Genomic DNA, 16,454 nt, shown 5'->3' on the forward strand with positions numbered 1-16,454 from the left:
CAGCCTTCATTTTGAAGCTCGAGCCAAGACATGGATTTCTCTGGTAGTTTCATCCTCAGATATCTTGGTGAGATGTTCAACTTCCTGACGCAAATCGATTTACATGTTAAGAGGCAGAGCATTAATTAGCACTCATTTGGACTACTGCAATGCCTTACACAAGGGAAAATGGGGAAAACTTGAAACAAAACGGCAGGTTCCACAGGATTTTGCAGGAAGACAGTTTTCAATCAGAATATTTGGTTCAGATTATGACCTTTCAATGTGCCGAAAGCGTGATACTGATTGCTAGTGAATGAGAAACGACCTGGTAGGTTTGCAAGTATGGAAACAAAAGGTGTAGCAAGCAACCTACCTTTACATTTTGAAAAGTTGCACCACAGATCAAATGTATGGCAATGTCTTCAATCAGTCTCCCCAAACAAAGTAACTCTCCCCCAGTTCACGTGTAAGACCCTTACAAGGCGATGGCATTCCGCAGGAACCACGGGTTACAACGGAACCTACCACTTTCAGATGAGCTCTGAATACCTGGACATCAAAGAAAGCCTTCACATCAGCAACACCTTGTCCTACCAGCCGCTTTGAACATATGCAGCTTTTCCAGGCCCCATGACTTTTAGGCATCTCTGTATTATAGAAGTATCCAAAACACGGTTTATTTTTCTTGTACAGAAGATTCCGTTCACCGGGGAGTGAATCCTTGTCGGGACAATTTTGATCCTAGTATTCTTCAGAATAGGAACCGAACATTTCAGTGAATGTATCCGTCATCCAGCCCTTCCTCAAATGAAGAAAGGAACAGCCATCAACAAAAGACAGTTGTTTCATAAATACAACTCTGCCCTTCCTTTCCAGATCAGGGCTTTTCTGCAACAACTCTCTGACACTTACAAACACTGGGGCAGATTTACGACATTTTGGCGCAGGGCAGCACAGCAAGTCACATTGCTGTGCCCTGTGTCAAAGAAAACGGGCAATAATGTGTTATATGTATGCAATACTGTCCTTTTCCACTGCGCTGGAGCCATTTTGACTGCCTAGAGCCAGCGCCGGCAACCTTGCACCATGGTGCAAGGTTGTCTGCGTTGTAGGCAAAATTGTTTTTGTGAAGGAAGAGGCACCTTCCTACACAAAAACAATCTTGGGAGGCTTTTCCCTTTTCCTATGCGTGCTGCAAAACGCAGCACACATAGAAAGGGGAAACAACAAAGAGAAATAAAGATATTTCTCCTCACTGACCCTCCCCTGGGGAGGGGTAAGGTGTTGGTGCATTCCCAGATTTACATGGCTCTGTAAATTTGGGGATGCGTCTAACAACATGGGTGTTGCGTTGGAACACACACTGCAAAGCCCTTGGATCGCCTCCCTAATGCAGAGTAAGCCAGCGCACCGCTTTACAATGCCTTGCCTTAATCACTATCTACGGGACTATTCAAAGCCACGCCAAGTGGCTTTGCGTGATCTCCTAGATATGGTTAAAAGGTCTGACCGCTGTTGCGTCACTAGAAGTCACGCAACTGCAGTGCAAGCCTCTCTTAAATATGCCCCACTAGTTCCAGTTTCTTTCTTCAGAAACTTTTTATAACGCTATGCCACTCTGTTCCAGTGGCACAGGAAGATGTCACAACAGCATTTTTGCTGCCATCTGGCTTAGCTCTCAGATGGTAAGTGATACAGACTTTAAAAACTGCTGCTGTGGTCTATGCCGCTAACTAAAGTATTGCTTCAGCACGACAGGCTCAAGTTGAAGGCGAAAAACAGTCCACATCCCCTCTTCCAGCAGGCTAGAGGGTACCACAATTTAGTCTTACTTTGTTTTTTGTTTTTATATTTACTTATCTATTTATTTCATTATTTTAAAAAAGGACATTGCTGGGAAGGCAGTCGGGCTACGCTCCTGGCTCCTATAAAGCCAAGATTAGGCAAAGTTTTGAAGCACTCAACTGGCCTGCCGCCAGAGCGGAACCTTCTCCAATTCACGCTCTGCCGCCAACCCACCCACCTCGTTTCCCCGGCATTGGGGCATGTTTGAACTCCAAAATGGCGGCCTCCGGGGTTCCACACATTGCAGCTTTACCATTTTCAAGGTACAGGGATTATTCTACTGTTTAAAAGCTGCTGGCATTCCGATTTTCTTCATGAGGCTATCAATCTTGCAGTGTTCTAATATAGCATACGAGAACATTATTAGGGGCCCAAAGGGATCATTAAACGTCTTCTGTTGAGAGTTATTGACAAAAGCGAGGGGACAGGGCATTTAACTAATGTGACAGCAGAGGAACGACGCCTATGCTGACAGCTCAACATTTCGTTCAATGAGGTAAGAATGCTTTAAATTAAACAGGAAAGCCAAAAAAACGACATTTGCTAGAATATTAGACCAGATGGCTTATTCCAACCATTATTTGATTGTTGCAACTTCACTGTCCCCAATGAATCTTAAAAAATTCCAATGTCCTAAGACATCTAGCCCTTGATGTACTAGAGGTTGTGCGAGCGTTCCTGGGAAGCTGAATGATTTTCTGCTGCGCCTACAGGCTTTTATGGTAAGTAATCAGATGCAATCCTTTACGCTTACGTTACTTTGTGCTATGCGAGTCCCCGTGCAACACCTTAGCAAATGCCCAAGACGGCGTTCTTTGTCCTCATCGGTCTAAGATCCTCAACAGCCTTATACATTTTAGGACCTGTGACCAGGGTGTTACTCTTGGTTTTAGTCTAAAAAGACTAACTAGCATTAGAAAGCCCCTTTTTCCCACGTCAATTCGACAGGGCGATAAGCCACTGAGCGGCACTAATTGTGTGGAAGATGTCTAAACTCTAAAAATAGATCAAACATAGAGGCCCAGATTTATGAAACGCTTGCGTTATCACAGCGTAAGGCAACACCAGGGCATCAGTGAGGTTTACTAAACCACGCAAGGCCACCTTGCGTGGCATTGCATGTCTTAATAAATCTAGAGTAACCCATGGCAGCGCAAGTCGCTGCCTTGCGTTACTGTTTGCCGGGAAGGCGTTCCATGGGTAGGGAGTGGGTGATCTTAGGCATCCACCCATGCTCTTTCATGCATTCCCAGATTTACTAAGAGTAGTAAACCTGGGAAAGCGTACGCCTTCCCAACTGAGGAGCAACAAGGAGAAATATCTTTGTTTCTCTACGTTTTATCCTCAAGTTGTCCTGCTGAGTTGCGTAAGAGGTGAGTAAATCTTCCCCTTCCCCGGGTCCATTTGAAAAGACCCTCCTTACTTAAATGTACCAAATTACGATTAGAAAGACAGTTTGAAAAGCTCAGTTTATAAAAGAAAGCCCCAAAAAAGCCCAAAAGAGGTGATTGCAAATACAAGTCAAGTGAGAATCTGGCAACCATCAAATATCCAAGAAAAGAAGTTTAAAATGCTGTACTCTCTTAAACTGAAACAAGAAGCTAACCACTCAGTTTGTGTTTCCTTCCTCCAGTTCTTCGTAAAAGAAGAGAGGAACGTTCATCAATAGCAGACAGCAGCTGCACAAATGCAACACTGTCCACTGGCTTCGCGCTCAGAAGAAAACACTACAACTCTTCCTCGTGGTTAGCGAAGACCAGACACTTTCGAACACATTTCCTCAGTTAAAAACTATAGAAATGATCCCTGAAAGTATAGTCTTGCCTGAACCACTTCCAGCTCACACAGACAGAAAAAGTGGAAACCCTTCTTACCTACAGTAAGCACCTGTTGGGCATCAAGTCAAAAAACATATAAATATATAGATAAGACCACAAAATAGCATTCAGCAGATGCGCGTGCATTTCTGTGCAAGAAAGAGTTCTCCCTAGAACTCGGGTGACACAATGCTTTAAAAATTTGCATATCAGAAATCAGCCACCAATCAAATTCAGCCTGCCTTTTCCCGGCCCTGTCTCACACACAGACACACACACACACACACAGGTTACCTGTTGGCTGCTCCTGAAACAGACAGAGGACTACAGTATGAAAGTTAAAGTTCAAACAGGTAAAGAAACGGCAGCCATACTTTCCTTTCCTGCTCTCGTTTACCGCAACAAACACATTTTAACTTGTTTAAAAAGTAAGAGAAACAGTTGGTAAACTCACAAAAAAGACAGTCTACCGTTACTTCCAGAGCTTTCGGCACTGCACTAAATGACAATTATTACCATTTCAAGATGGCTACGCATTATCAGACTGCACGAAGTGGGTGAATTTTACTGGAGATCGGACAGAATCACCAGAGCGCTTACTCTGTTCAAGTAAAGCAGCACACACTTGCCCTCTGAGTTCACATCATACTGTGCTGAAAGTGTAGGTGGTGAAAACACTGGGAATTATTCTTGTTCACAGCCTTCATTTTGAAGCTCAAGCCAAGACATGGATTTCTCTGGTAGTGTCATCCTCAGATATCTTGGTGAGATGTTCAACTTCCTGACGCAAATCGATTTACATGTTAAGAGGCAGAGCATTAATTAGCACTCATTTGGACTACTGCAATGCCTTACACAAGGGAAAATGGGGAAAACTTGAAACAAAACGGCAGGTTCCACAGGATTTTGCAGGAAGACAGTTTTCAATCAGAATATTTGGTTCAGATTATGACCTTTCAATGTGCCGAAAGCGTGATACTGATTGCTAGTGAATGAGAAACGACCTGGTAGGTTTGCAAGTATGGAAACAAAAGGTGTAGCAAGCAACCTACCTTTACATTTTGAAAAGTTGCACCACAGATCAAATGTATGGCAATGTCTTCAATCAGTCTCCCCAAACAAAGTAACTCTCCCCCAGTTCACGTGTAAGACCCTTACAAGGCGATGGCATTCCGCAGGAACCACGGGTTACAACGGAACCTACCACTTTCAGATGAGCTCTGAATACCTGGACATCAAAGAAAGCCTTCACATCAGCAACACCTTGTCCTACCAGCCGCTTTGAACATATGCAGCTTTTCCAGGCCCCATGACTTTTAGGCATCTCTGTATTATAGAAGTATCCAAAACACGGTTTATTTTTCTTGTACAGAAGATTCCGTTCACCGGGGAGTGAATCCTTGTCGGGCCAATTTTGATCCTAGTATTCCTCAGAATAGGAACCGAACATTTCAGTGAATGTATCCGTCATCCAGCCCTTCCTCAAATGAAGAAAGGAACAGCCATCAACAAAAGACAGTTGTTTCATAAATACAACTCTGCCCTTCCTTTCCAGATCAGGGCTTTTCTGCAACAACTCTTTGACACTTACAAACACTGGGGCAGATTTACGACATTTTGGAGCAGGGCAGCACAGCAAGTCACATTGCTGTGCCCTGTGTCAAAGAAAACGGGCAATAATGTGTTATATGTATGCAATACTGTCCTTTTCCACTGCGCTGGAGCCATTTTGACTGCCTAGAGCCAGCGCCGGCAACCTTGCACCATGGTGCAAGGTTGTCTGCGTTGTAGGCAAAATTGTTTTTGTGAAGGAAGAGGCACCTTCCTACACAAAAACAATCTTGGGAGGCTTTTCCCTTTTCCTATGCGTGCTGCAAAACGCAGCACACATAGAAAGGGGAAACAACAAAGAGAAATAAAGATATTTCTCCTCACTGACCCTCCCCTGGGGAGGGGTAAGGTGTTGGTGCATTCCCAGATTTACATGGCTCTGTAAATTTGGGGATGCGTCTAACAACATGGGTGTTGCGTTGGAACACACACTGCAAAGCCCTTGGATCGCCTCCCTAATGCAGAGTAAGCCAGCGCACCGCTTTACAATGCCTTGCCTTAATCACTATCTACGGGACTATTCAAAGCCACGCCAAGTGGCTTTGCGTGATCTCCTAGATATGGTTAAAAGGTCTGACCGCTGTTGCGTCACTAGAAGTCACGCAACTGCAGTACAAGCCTCTCTTAAATATGCCCCACTAGTTCCAGTTTCTTTCTTCAGAAACTTTTTATAACGCTATGCCACTCTGTTCCAGTGGCACAGGAAGATGTCACAACAGCATTTTTGCTGCCATCTGGCTTAGCTCTCAGATGGTAAGTGATACAGACTTTAAAAACTGCTGCTGTGGTCTATGCCGCTAACTAAAGTATTGCTTCAGCACGACAGGCTCAAGTTGAAGGCGAAAAACAGTCCACATCCCCTCTTCCAGCAGGCTAGAGGGTACCACAATTTAGTCTTACTTTGTTTTTTGTTTTTATATTTACTTATCTATTTATTTCATTATTTTAAAAAAGGACATTGCTGGGAAGGCAGTCGGGCTACGCTCCTGGCTCCTATAAAGCCAAGATTAGGCAAAGTTTTGAAGCACTCAACTGGCCTGCCGCCAGAGCGGAACCTTCTCCAATTCACGCTCTGCCGCCAACCCACCCACCTCGTTTCCCCGGCATTGGGGCATGTTTGAACTCCAAAATGGCGGCCTCCGGGGTTCCACACATTGCAGCTTTACCATTTTCAAGGTACAGGGATTATTCTACTGTTTAAAAGCTGCTGGCATTCCGATTTTCTTCATGAGGCTATCAATCTTGCAGTGTTCTAATATAGCATACGAGAACATTATTAGGGGCCCAAAGGGATCATTAAACGTCTTCTGTTGAGAGTTATTGACAAAAGCGAGGGGACAGGGCATTTAACTAATGTGACAGCAGAGGAACGACGCCTATGCTGACAGCTCAACATTTCGTTCAATGAGGTAAGAATGCTTTAAATTAAACAGGAAAGCCAAAAAAACGACATTTGCTAGAATATTAGACCAGATGGCTTATTCCAACCATTATTTGATTGTTGCAACTTCACTGTCCCCAATGAATCTTAAAAAATTCCAATGTCCTAAGACATCTAGCCCTTGATGTACTAGAGGTTGTGCGAGCGTTCCTGGGAAGCTGAATGATTTTCTGCTGCGCCTACAGGCTTTTATGGTAAGTAATCAGATGCAATCCTTTACGCTTACGTTACTTTGTGCTATGCGAGTCCCCGTGCAACACCTTAGCAAATGCCCAAGACGGCGTTCTTTGTCCTCATCGGTCTAAGATCCTCAACAGCCTTATACATTTTAGGACCTGTGACCAGGGTGTTACTCTTGGTTTTAGTCTAAAAAGACTAACTAGCATTAGAAAGCCCCTTTTCCCCACGTCAATTCGACAGGGCGATAAGCCACTGAGCGGCACTAATTGTGTGGAAGATGTCTAAACTCTAAAAATAGATCAAACATAGAGGCCCAGATTTATGAAACGCTTGCGTTATCACAGCGTAAGGCAACACCAGGGCATCAGTGAGGTTTACTAAACCACGCAAGGCCACCTTGCGTGGCATTGCATGTCTTAATAAATCTAGAGTAACCCATGGCAGCGCAAGTCGCTGCCTTGCGTTACTGTTTGCCGGGAAGGCGTTCCATGGGTAGGGAGTGGGTGATCTTAGGCATCCACCCATGCTCTTTCATGCATTCCCAGATTTACTAAGAGTAGTAAACCTGGGAACGCGTACGCCTTCCCAACTGAGGAGCAACAAGGAGAAATATCTTTGTTTCTCTACGTTTTATCCTCAAGTTGTCCTGCTGAGTTGCGTAAAAGGTGAGTAAATCTTCCCCTTCCTCGGGTCCATTTGAAAAGACCCTCTTTACTTAAATGTACCAAATTACGATTAGAAAGACCGTTTGAAAAGCTCAGTTTATAAAAGAAAGCCCCCAAAAAGCCCAAAAGAGGTGATTGCAAATACAAGTCAAGTGAGAATCTGGCAACCATCAAATATCCAAGAAAAGAAGTTTAAAATGCTGTACTCTCTTAAACTGAAACAAGAAGCTAACCACTCAGTTTGTGTTTCCTTCCTCCAGTTCTTCGTAAAAGAAGAGAGGAACGTTCATCAATAGCAGACAGCAGCTGCACAAATGCAACACTGTCCACTGGCTTCGCGCTCAGAAGAAAACACTACAACTCTTCCTCGTGGTTAGCGAAGACCAGACACTTTCGAACACATTTCCTCAGTTAAAAACTATAGAAATGATCCCTGAAAGTATAGTCTTGCCTGAACCACTTCCAGCTCACACAGACAGAAAAAGTGGAAACCCTTCTTACCTACAGTAAGCACCTGTTGGGCATCAAGTCAAAAAACATATAAATATATAGATAAGACCACAAAATAGCATTCAGCAGATACGCGTGCATTTCTGTGCAAGAAAGAGTTCTCCCTAGAACTCGGGTGACACAATGCTTTAAAAATTTGCATATCAGAAATCAGCCACCAATCAAATTCAGCCTGCCTTTTCCCGGCCCTGTCTCACACACAGACACACACACACACACAGGTTACCTGTTGGCTGCCCCTGAAACAGACAGAGGACTACAGTATGAAAGTTAAAGTTCAAACAGGTAAAGAAACGGCAGCCATACTTTCCTTTCCTGCTCTCGTTTACCGCAACAAACACATTTTAACTTGTTTAAAAAGTAAGAGAAACAGTTGGTAAACTCACAAAAAAGACAGTCTACCGTTACTTCCAGAGCTTTCGGCACTGCACTAAATGACAATTATTACCATTTCAAGATGGCTACGCATTATCAGACTGCACGAAGTGGGTGCATTTTACTGGAGATCGGACAGAATCACCAGAGCGCTTACTCTGTTCAAGTAAAGCAGCACACACTTGCCCTCTGAGTTCACATCATACTGTGCTGAAAGTGTAGGTGGTGAAAACACTGGGAATTATTCTTGTTCACAGCCTTCATTTTGAAGCTCGAGCCAAGACATGGATTTCTCTGGTAGTTTCATCCTCAGATATCTTGGTGAGATGTTCAACTTCCTGACGCAAATCGATTTACATGTTAAGAGGCAGAGCATTAATTAGCACTCATTTGGACTACTGCAATGCCTTACACAAGGGAAAATGGGGAAAACTTGAAACAAAACGGCAGGTTCCACAGGATTTTGCAGGAAGACAGTTTTCAATCAGAATATTTGGTTCAGATTATGACCTTTCAATGTGCCGAAAGCGTGATACTGATTGCTAGTGAATGAGAAACGACCTGGTAGGTTTGCAAGTATGGAAACAAAAGGTGTAGCAAGCAACCTACCTTTACATTTTGAAAAGTTGCACCACAGATCAAATGTATGGCAATGTCTTCAATCAGTCTCCCCAAACAAAGTAACTCTCCCCCAGTTCACGTGTAAGACCCTTACAAGGCGATGGCATTCCGCAGGAACCACGGGTTACAACGGAACCTACCACTTTCAGATGAGCTCTGAATACCTGGACATCAAAGAAAGCCTTCACATCAGCAACACCTTGTCCTACCAGCCGCTTTGAACATATGCAGCTTTTCCAGGCCCCATGACTTTTAGGCATCTCTGTATTATAGAAGTATCCAAAACACGGTTTATTTTTCTTGTACAGAAGATTCCGTTCACCGGGGAGTGAATCCTTGTCGGGACAATTTTGATCCTAGTATTCTTCAGAATAGGAACCGAACATTTCAGTGAATGTATCCGTCATCCAGCCCTTCCTCAAATGAAGAAAGGAACAGCCATCAACAAAAGACAGTTGTTTCATAAATACAACTCTGCCCTTCCTTTCCAGATCAGGGCTTTTCTGCAACAACTCTCTGACACTTACAAACACTGGGGCAGATTTACGACATTTTGGCGCAGGGCAGCACAGCAAGTCACATTGCTGTGCCCTGTGTCAAAGAAAACGGGCAATAATGTGTTATATGTATGCAATACTGTCCTTTTCCACTGCGCTGGAGCCATTTTGACTGCCTAGAGCCAGCGCCGGCAACCTTGCACCATGGTGCAAGGTTGTCTGCGTTGTAGGCAAAATTGTTTTTGTGAAGGAAGAGGCACCTTCCTACACAAAAACAATCTTGGGAGGCTTTTCCCTTTTCCTATGCGTGCTGCAAAACGCAGCACACATAGAAAGGGGAAACAACAAAGAGAAATAAAGATATTTCTCCTCACTGACCCTCCCCTGGGGAGGGGTAAGGTGTTGGTGCATTCCCAGATTTACATGGCTCTGTAAATTTGGGGATGCGTCTAACAACATGGGTGTTGCGTTGGAACACACACTGCAAAGCCCTTGGATCGCCTCCCTAATGCAGAGTAAGCCAGCGCACCGCTTTACAATGCCTTGCCTTAATCACTATCTACGGGACTATTCAAAGCCACGCCAAGTGGCTTTGCGTGATCTCCTAGATATGGTTAAAAGGTCTGACCGCTGTTGCGTCACTAGAAGTCACGCAACTGCAGTGCAAGCCTCTCTTAAATATGCCCCACTAGTTCCAGTTTCTTTCTTCAGAAACTTTTTATAACGCTATGCCACTCTGTTCCAGTGGCACAGGAAGATGTCACAACAGCATTTTTGCTGCCATCTGGCTTAGCTCTCAGATGGTAAGTGATACAGACTTTAAAAACTGCTGCTGTGGTCTATGCCGCTAACTAAAGTATTGCTTCAGCACGACAGGCTCAAGTTGAAGGCGAAAAACAGTCCACATCCCCTCTTCCAGCAGGCTAGAGGGTACCACAATTTAGTCTTACTTTGTTTTTTGTTTTTATATTTACTTATCTATTTATTTCATTATTTTAAAAAAGGACATTGCTGGGAAGGCAGTCGGGCTACGCTCCTGGCTCCTATAAAGCCAAGATTAGGCAAAGTTTTGAAGCACTCAACTGGCCTGCCGCCAGAGCGGAACCTTCTCCAATTCACGCTCTGCCGCCAACCCACCCACCTCGTTTCCCCGGCATTGGGGCATGTTTGAACTCCAAAATGGCGGCCTCCGGGGTTCCACACATTGCAGCTTTACCATTTTCAAGGTACAGGGATTATTCTACTGTTTAAAAGCTGCTGGCATTCCGATTTTCTTCATGAGGCTATCAATCTTGCAGTGTTCTAATATAGCATACGAGAACATTATTAGGGGCCCAAAGGGATCATTAAACGTCTTCTGTTGAGAGTTATTGACAAAAGCGAGGGGACAGGGCATTTAACTAATGTGACAGCAGAGGAACGACGCCTATGCTGACAGCTCAACATTTCGTTCAATGAGGTAAGAATGCTTTAAATTAAACAGGAAAGCCAAAAAAACGACATTTGCTAGAATATTAGACCAGATGGCTTATTCCAACCATTATTTGATTGTTGCAACTTCACTGTCCCCAATGAATCTTAAAAAATTCCAATGTCCTAAGACATCTAGCCCTTGATGTACTAGAGGTTGTGCGAGCGTTCCTGGGAAGCTGAATGATTTTCTGCTGCGCCTACAGGCTTTTATGGTAAGTAATCAGATGCAATCCTTTACGCTTACGTTACTTTGTGCTATGCGAGTCCCCGTGCAACACCTTAGCAAATGCCCAAGACGGCGTTCTTTGTCCTCATCGGTCTAAGATCCTCAACAGCCTTATACATTTTAGGACCTGTGACCAGGGTGTTACTCTTGGTTTTAGTCTAAAAAGACTAACTAGCATTAGAAAGCCCCTTTTTCCCACGTCAATTCGACAGGGCGATAAGCCACTGAGCGGCACTAATTGTGTGGAAGATGTCTAAACTCTAAAAATAGATCAAACATAGAGGCCCAGATTTATGAAACGCTTGCGTTATCACAGCGTAAGGCAACACCAGGGCATCAGTGAGGTTTACTAAACCACGCAAGGCCACCTTGCGTGGCATTGCATGTCTTAATAAATCTAGAGTAACCCATGGCAGCGCAAGTCGCTGCCTTGCGTTACTGTTTGCCGGGAAGGCGTTCCATGGGTAGGGAGTGGGTGATCTTAGGCATCCACCCATGCTCTTTCATGCATTCCCAGATTTACTAAGAGTAGTAAACCTGGGAAAGCGTACGCCTTCCCAACTGAGGAGCAACAAGGAGAAATATCTTTGTTTCTCTACGTTTTATCCTCAAGTTGTCCTGCTGAGTTGCGTAAGAGGTGAGTAAATCTTCCCCTTCCCCGGGTCCATTTGAAAAGACCCTCCTTACTTAAATGTACCAAATTACGATTAGAAAGACAGTTTGAAAAGCTCAGTTTATAAAAGAAAGCCCCAAAAAAGCCCAAAAGAGGTGATTGCAAATACAAGTCAAGTGAGAATCTGGCAACCATCAAATATCCAAGAAAAGAAGTTTAAAATGCTGTACTCTCTTAAACTGAAACAAGAAGCTAACCACTCAGTTTGTGTTTCCTTCCTCCAGTTCTTCGTAAAAGAAGAGAGGAACGTTCATCAATAGCAGACAGCAGCTGCACAAATGCAACACTGTCCACTGGCTTCGCGCTCAGAAGAAAACACTACAACTCTTCCTCATGGTTAGCGAAGACCAGACACTTTCGAACACATTTCCTCAGTTAAAAACTATAGAAATGATCCCTGAAAGTATAGTCTTGCCTGAACCACTTCCAGCTCACACAGACAGAAAAAGTGGAAACCCTTCTTACCTACAGTAAGCACCTGTTGGGCATCAAGTCAAAAAACATATAAATATATAGATAAGACCACAAAATAGCATTCAGCAGATGCGCGTGCATTTCTGTGCAAGAAAGAGTTCTCCCTAGAACTCGGGTGACACAATGCTTTAAAAATTTGCATATCAGAAATCAGCCACCAATCAAATTCAGCCTGCCTTTTCCCGGCCCTGTCTCACACACAGACACACACACACACACACACAGGTTACCTGTTGGCTGCTCCTGAAACAGACAGAGGACTACAGTATGAAAGTTAAAGTTCAAACAGGTAAAGAAACGGCAGCCATACTTTCCTTTCCTGCTCTCGTTTACCGCAACAAACACATTTTAACTTGTTTAAAAAGTAAGAGAAACAGTTGGTAAACTCACAAAAAAGACAGTCTACCGTTACTTCCAGAGCTTTCGGCACTGCACTAAATGACAATTATTACCATTTCAAGATGGCTACGCATTATCAGACTGCACGAAGTGGGTGAATTTTACTGGAGATCGGACAGAATCACCAGAGTGCTTACTCTGTTCAAGTAAAGCAGCACACACTTGCCCTCTGAGTTCACATCATACTGTGCTGAAAGTGTAGGTGGTGAAAACACTGGGAATTATTCTTGTTCACAGCCTTCATTTTGAAGCTCAAGCCAAGACATGGATTTCTCTGGTAGTGTCATCCTCAGATATCTTGGTGAGATGTTCAACTTCCTGACGCAAATCGATTTACATGTTAAGAGGCAGAGCATTAATTAGCACTCATTTGGACTACTGCAATGCCTTACACAAGGGAAAATGGGGAAAACTTGAAACAAAACGGCAGGTTCCACAGGATTTTGCAGGAAGACAGTTTTCAATCAGAATATTTGGTTCAGATTATGACCTTTCAATGTGCCGAAAGCGTGATACTGATTGCTAGTGAATGAGAAACGACCTGGTAGGTTTGCAAGTATGGAAACAAAAGGTGTAGCAAGCAACCTACCTTTACATTTTGAAAAGTTGCACCACAGATCAAATGTATGGCAATGTCTTCAATCAGTCTCCCCAAACAAAGTAACTCTCCCCCAGTTCACGTGTAAGACCCTTACAAGGCGATGGCATTCCGCAGGAACCACGGGTTACAACGGAACCTACCACTTTCAGATGAGCTCTGAATACCTGGACATCAAAGAAAGCCTTCACATCAGCAACACCTTGTCCTACCAGCCGCTTTGAACATATGCAGCTTTTCCAGGCCCCATGACTTTTAGGCATCTCTGTATTATAGAAGTATCCAAAACACGGTTTATTTTTCTTGTACAGAAGATTCCGTTCACCGGGGAGTGAATCCTTGTCGGGCCAATTTTGATCCTAGTATTCCTCAGAATAGGAACCGAACATTTCAGTGAATGTATCCGTCATCCAGCCCTTCCTCAAATGAAGAAAGGAACAGCCATCAACAAAAGACAGTTGTTTCATAAATACAACTCTGCCCTTCCTTTCCAGATCAGGGCTTTTCTGCAACAACTCTCTGACACTTACAAACACTGGGGCAGATTTACGACATTTTGGAGCAGGGCAGCACAGCAAGTCACATTGCTGTGCCCTGTGTCAAAGAAAACGGGCAATAATGTGTTATATGTATGCAATACTGTCCTTTTCCACTGCGCTGGAGCCATTTTGACTGCCTAGAGCCAGCGCCGGCAACCTTGCACCATGGTGCAAGGTTGTCTGCGTTGTAGGCAAAATTGTTTTTGTGAAGGAAGAGGCACCTTCCTACACAAAAACAATCTTGGGAGGCTTTTCCCTTTTCCTATGCGTGCTGCAAAACGCAGCACACATAGAAAGGGGAAACAACAAAGAGAAATAAAGATATTTCTCCTCACTGACCCTCCCCTGGGGAGGGGTAAGGTGTTGGTGCATTCCCAGATTTACATGGCTCTGTAAATTTGGGGATGCGTCTAACAACATGGGTGTTGCGTTGGAACACACACTGCAAAGCCCTTGGATCGCCTCCCTAATGCAGAGTAAGCCAGCGCACCGCTTTACAATGCCTTGCCTTAATCACTATCTACGGGACTATTCAAAGCCACGCCAAGTGGCTTTGCGTGATCTCCTAGATATGGTTAAAAGGTCTGACCGCTGTTGCGTCACTAGAAGTCACGCAACTGCAGTACAAGCCTCTCTTAAATATGCCCCACTAGTTCCAGTTTCTTTCTTCAGAAACTTTTTATAACGCTATGCCACTCTGTTCCAGTGGCACAGGAAGATGTCACAACAGCATTTTTGCTGCCATCTGGCTTAGCTCTCAGATGGTAAGTGATACAGACTTTAAAAACTGCTGCTGTGGTCTATGCCGCTAACTAAAGTATTGCTTCAGCACGACAGGCTCAAGTTGAAGGCGAAAAACAGTCCACATCCCCTCTTCCAGCAGGCTAGAGGGTACCACAATTTAGTCTTACTTTGTTTTTTGTTTTTATATTTACTTATCTATTTATTTCATTATTTTAAAAAAGGACATTGCTGGGAAGGCAGTCGGGCTACGCTCCTGGCTCCTATAAAGCCAAGATTAGGCAAAGTTTTGAAGCACTCAACTGGCCTGCCGCCAGAGCGGAACCTTCTCCAATTCACGCTCTGCCGCCAACCCACCCACCTCGTTTCCCCGGCATTGGGGCATGTTTGAACTCCAAAATGGCGGCCTCCGGGGTTCCACACATTGCAGCTTTACCATTTTCAAGGTACAGGGATTATTCTACTGTTTAAAAGCTGCTGGCATTCCGATTTTCTTCATGAGGCTATCAATCTTGCAGTGTTCTAATATAGCATACGAGAACATTATTAGGGGCCCAAAGGGATCATTAAACGTCTTCTGTTGAGAGTTATTGACAAAAGCGAGGGGACAGGGCATTTAACTAATGTGACAGCAGAGGAACGACGCCTATGCTGACAGCTCAACATTTCGTTCAATGAGGTAAGAATGCTTTAAATTAAACAGGAAAGCCAAAAAAACGACATTTGCTAGAATATTAGACCAGATGGCTTATTCCAACCATTATTTGATTGTTGCAACTTCACTGTCCCCAATGAATCTTAAAAAATTCCAATGTCCTAAGACATCTAGCCCTTGATGTACTAGAGGTTGTGCGAGCGTTCCTGGGAAGCTGAATGATTTTCTGCTGCGCCTACAGGCTTTTATGGTAAGTAATCAGATGCAATCCTTTACGCTTACGTTACTTTGTGCTATGCGAGTCCCCGTGCAACACCTTAGCAAATGCCCAAGACGGCGTTCTTTGTCCTCATCGGTCTAAGATCCTCAACAGCCTTATACATTTTAGGACCTGTGACCAGGGTGTTACTCTTGGTTTTAGTCTAAAAAGACTAACTAGCATTAGAAAGCCCCTTTTCCCCACGTCAATTCGACAGGGCGATAAGCCACTGAGCGGCACTAATTGTGTGGAAGATGTCTAAACTCTAAAAATAGATCAAACATAGAGGCCCAGATTTATGAAACGCTTGCGTTATCACAGCGTAAGGCAACACCAGGGCATCAGTGAGGTTTACTAAACCACGCAAGGCCACCTTGCGTGGCATTGCATGTCTTAATAAATCTAGAGTAACCCATGGCAGCGCAAGTCGCTGCCTTGCGTTACTGTTTGCCGGGAAGGCGTTCCATGGGTAGGGAGTGGGTGATCTTAGGCATCCACCCATGCTCTTTCATGCATTCCCAGATTTACTAAGAGTAGTAAACCTGGGAACGCGTACGCCTTCCCAACTGAGGAGCAACAAGGAGAAATATCTTTGTTTCTCTACGTTTTATCCTCAAGTTGTCCTGCTGAGTTGCGTAAAAGGTGAGTAAATCTTCCCCTTCCTCGGGTCCATTTGAAAAGACCCTCTTTACTTAAATGTACCAAATTACGATTAGAAAGACCGTTTGAAAAGCTCAGTTTATAAAAGAAAGCCCCCAAAAAGCCCAAAAGAGGTGATTGCAAATACAAGTCAAGTGAGAATCTGGCAACCATCAAATATCCAAGAAAAGAAGTTTAAAATGCTGTACTCTCTTAAACTGAAACAAGAAGCTA

The 16,454-nt window shown here is 44.0% G+C and overlaps 3 non-coding genes across 3 annotated transcripts; all 3 read right to left on the minus strand.

The window, feature by feature from the left end:
* Positions 1–3,431: 3,431 nt before the first annotated feature.
* Positions 3,432–3,649, minus strand: LOC138286089 (small nucleolar RNA U3). Its single transcript, XR_011201784.1, has one exon. It is a non-coding gene; the product is annotated as a small nucleolar RNA U3 (small nucleolar RNA).
* Positions 3,650–7,772: 4,123 nt separating this feature from the next.
* Positions 7,773–7,990, minus strand: LOC138286090 (small nucleolar RNA U3). Its single transcript, XR_011201785.1, has one exon. It is a non-coding gene; the product is annotated as a small nucleolar RNA U3 (small nucleolar RNA).
* A 4,121-nt stretch (positions 7,991–12,111) lies between these two features.
* LOC138286136 (small nucleolar RNA U3) lies at positions 12,112–12,329 on the minus strand. Its single transcript, XR_011201829.1, has one exon. It is a non-coding gene; the product is annotated as a small nucleolar RNA U3 (small nucleolar RNA).
* Between the last annotated feature and the right edge of the window lie 4,125 nt (positions 12,330–16,454).

The sequence above is a fragment of the Pleurodeles waltl genome, chromosome 3_1, assembly GCF_031143425.1.
Source record: "Pleurodeles waltl isolate 20211129_DDA chromosome 3_1, aPleWal1.hap1.20221129, whole genome shotgun sequence".
Lineage (NCBI taxonomy): Eukaryota > Metazoa > Chordata > Amphibia > Caudata > Salamandridae > Pleurodeles > Pleurodeles waltl.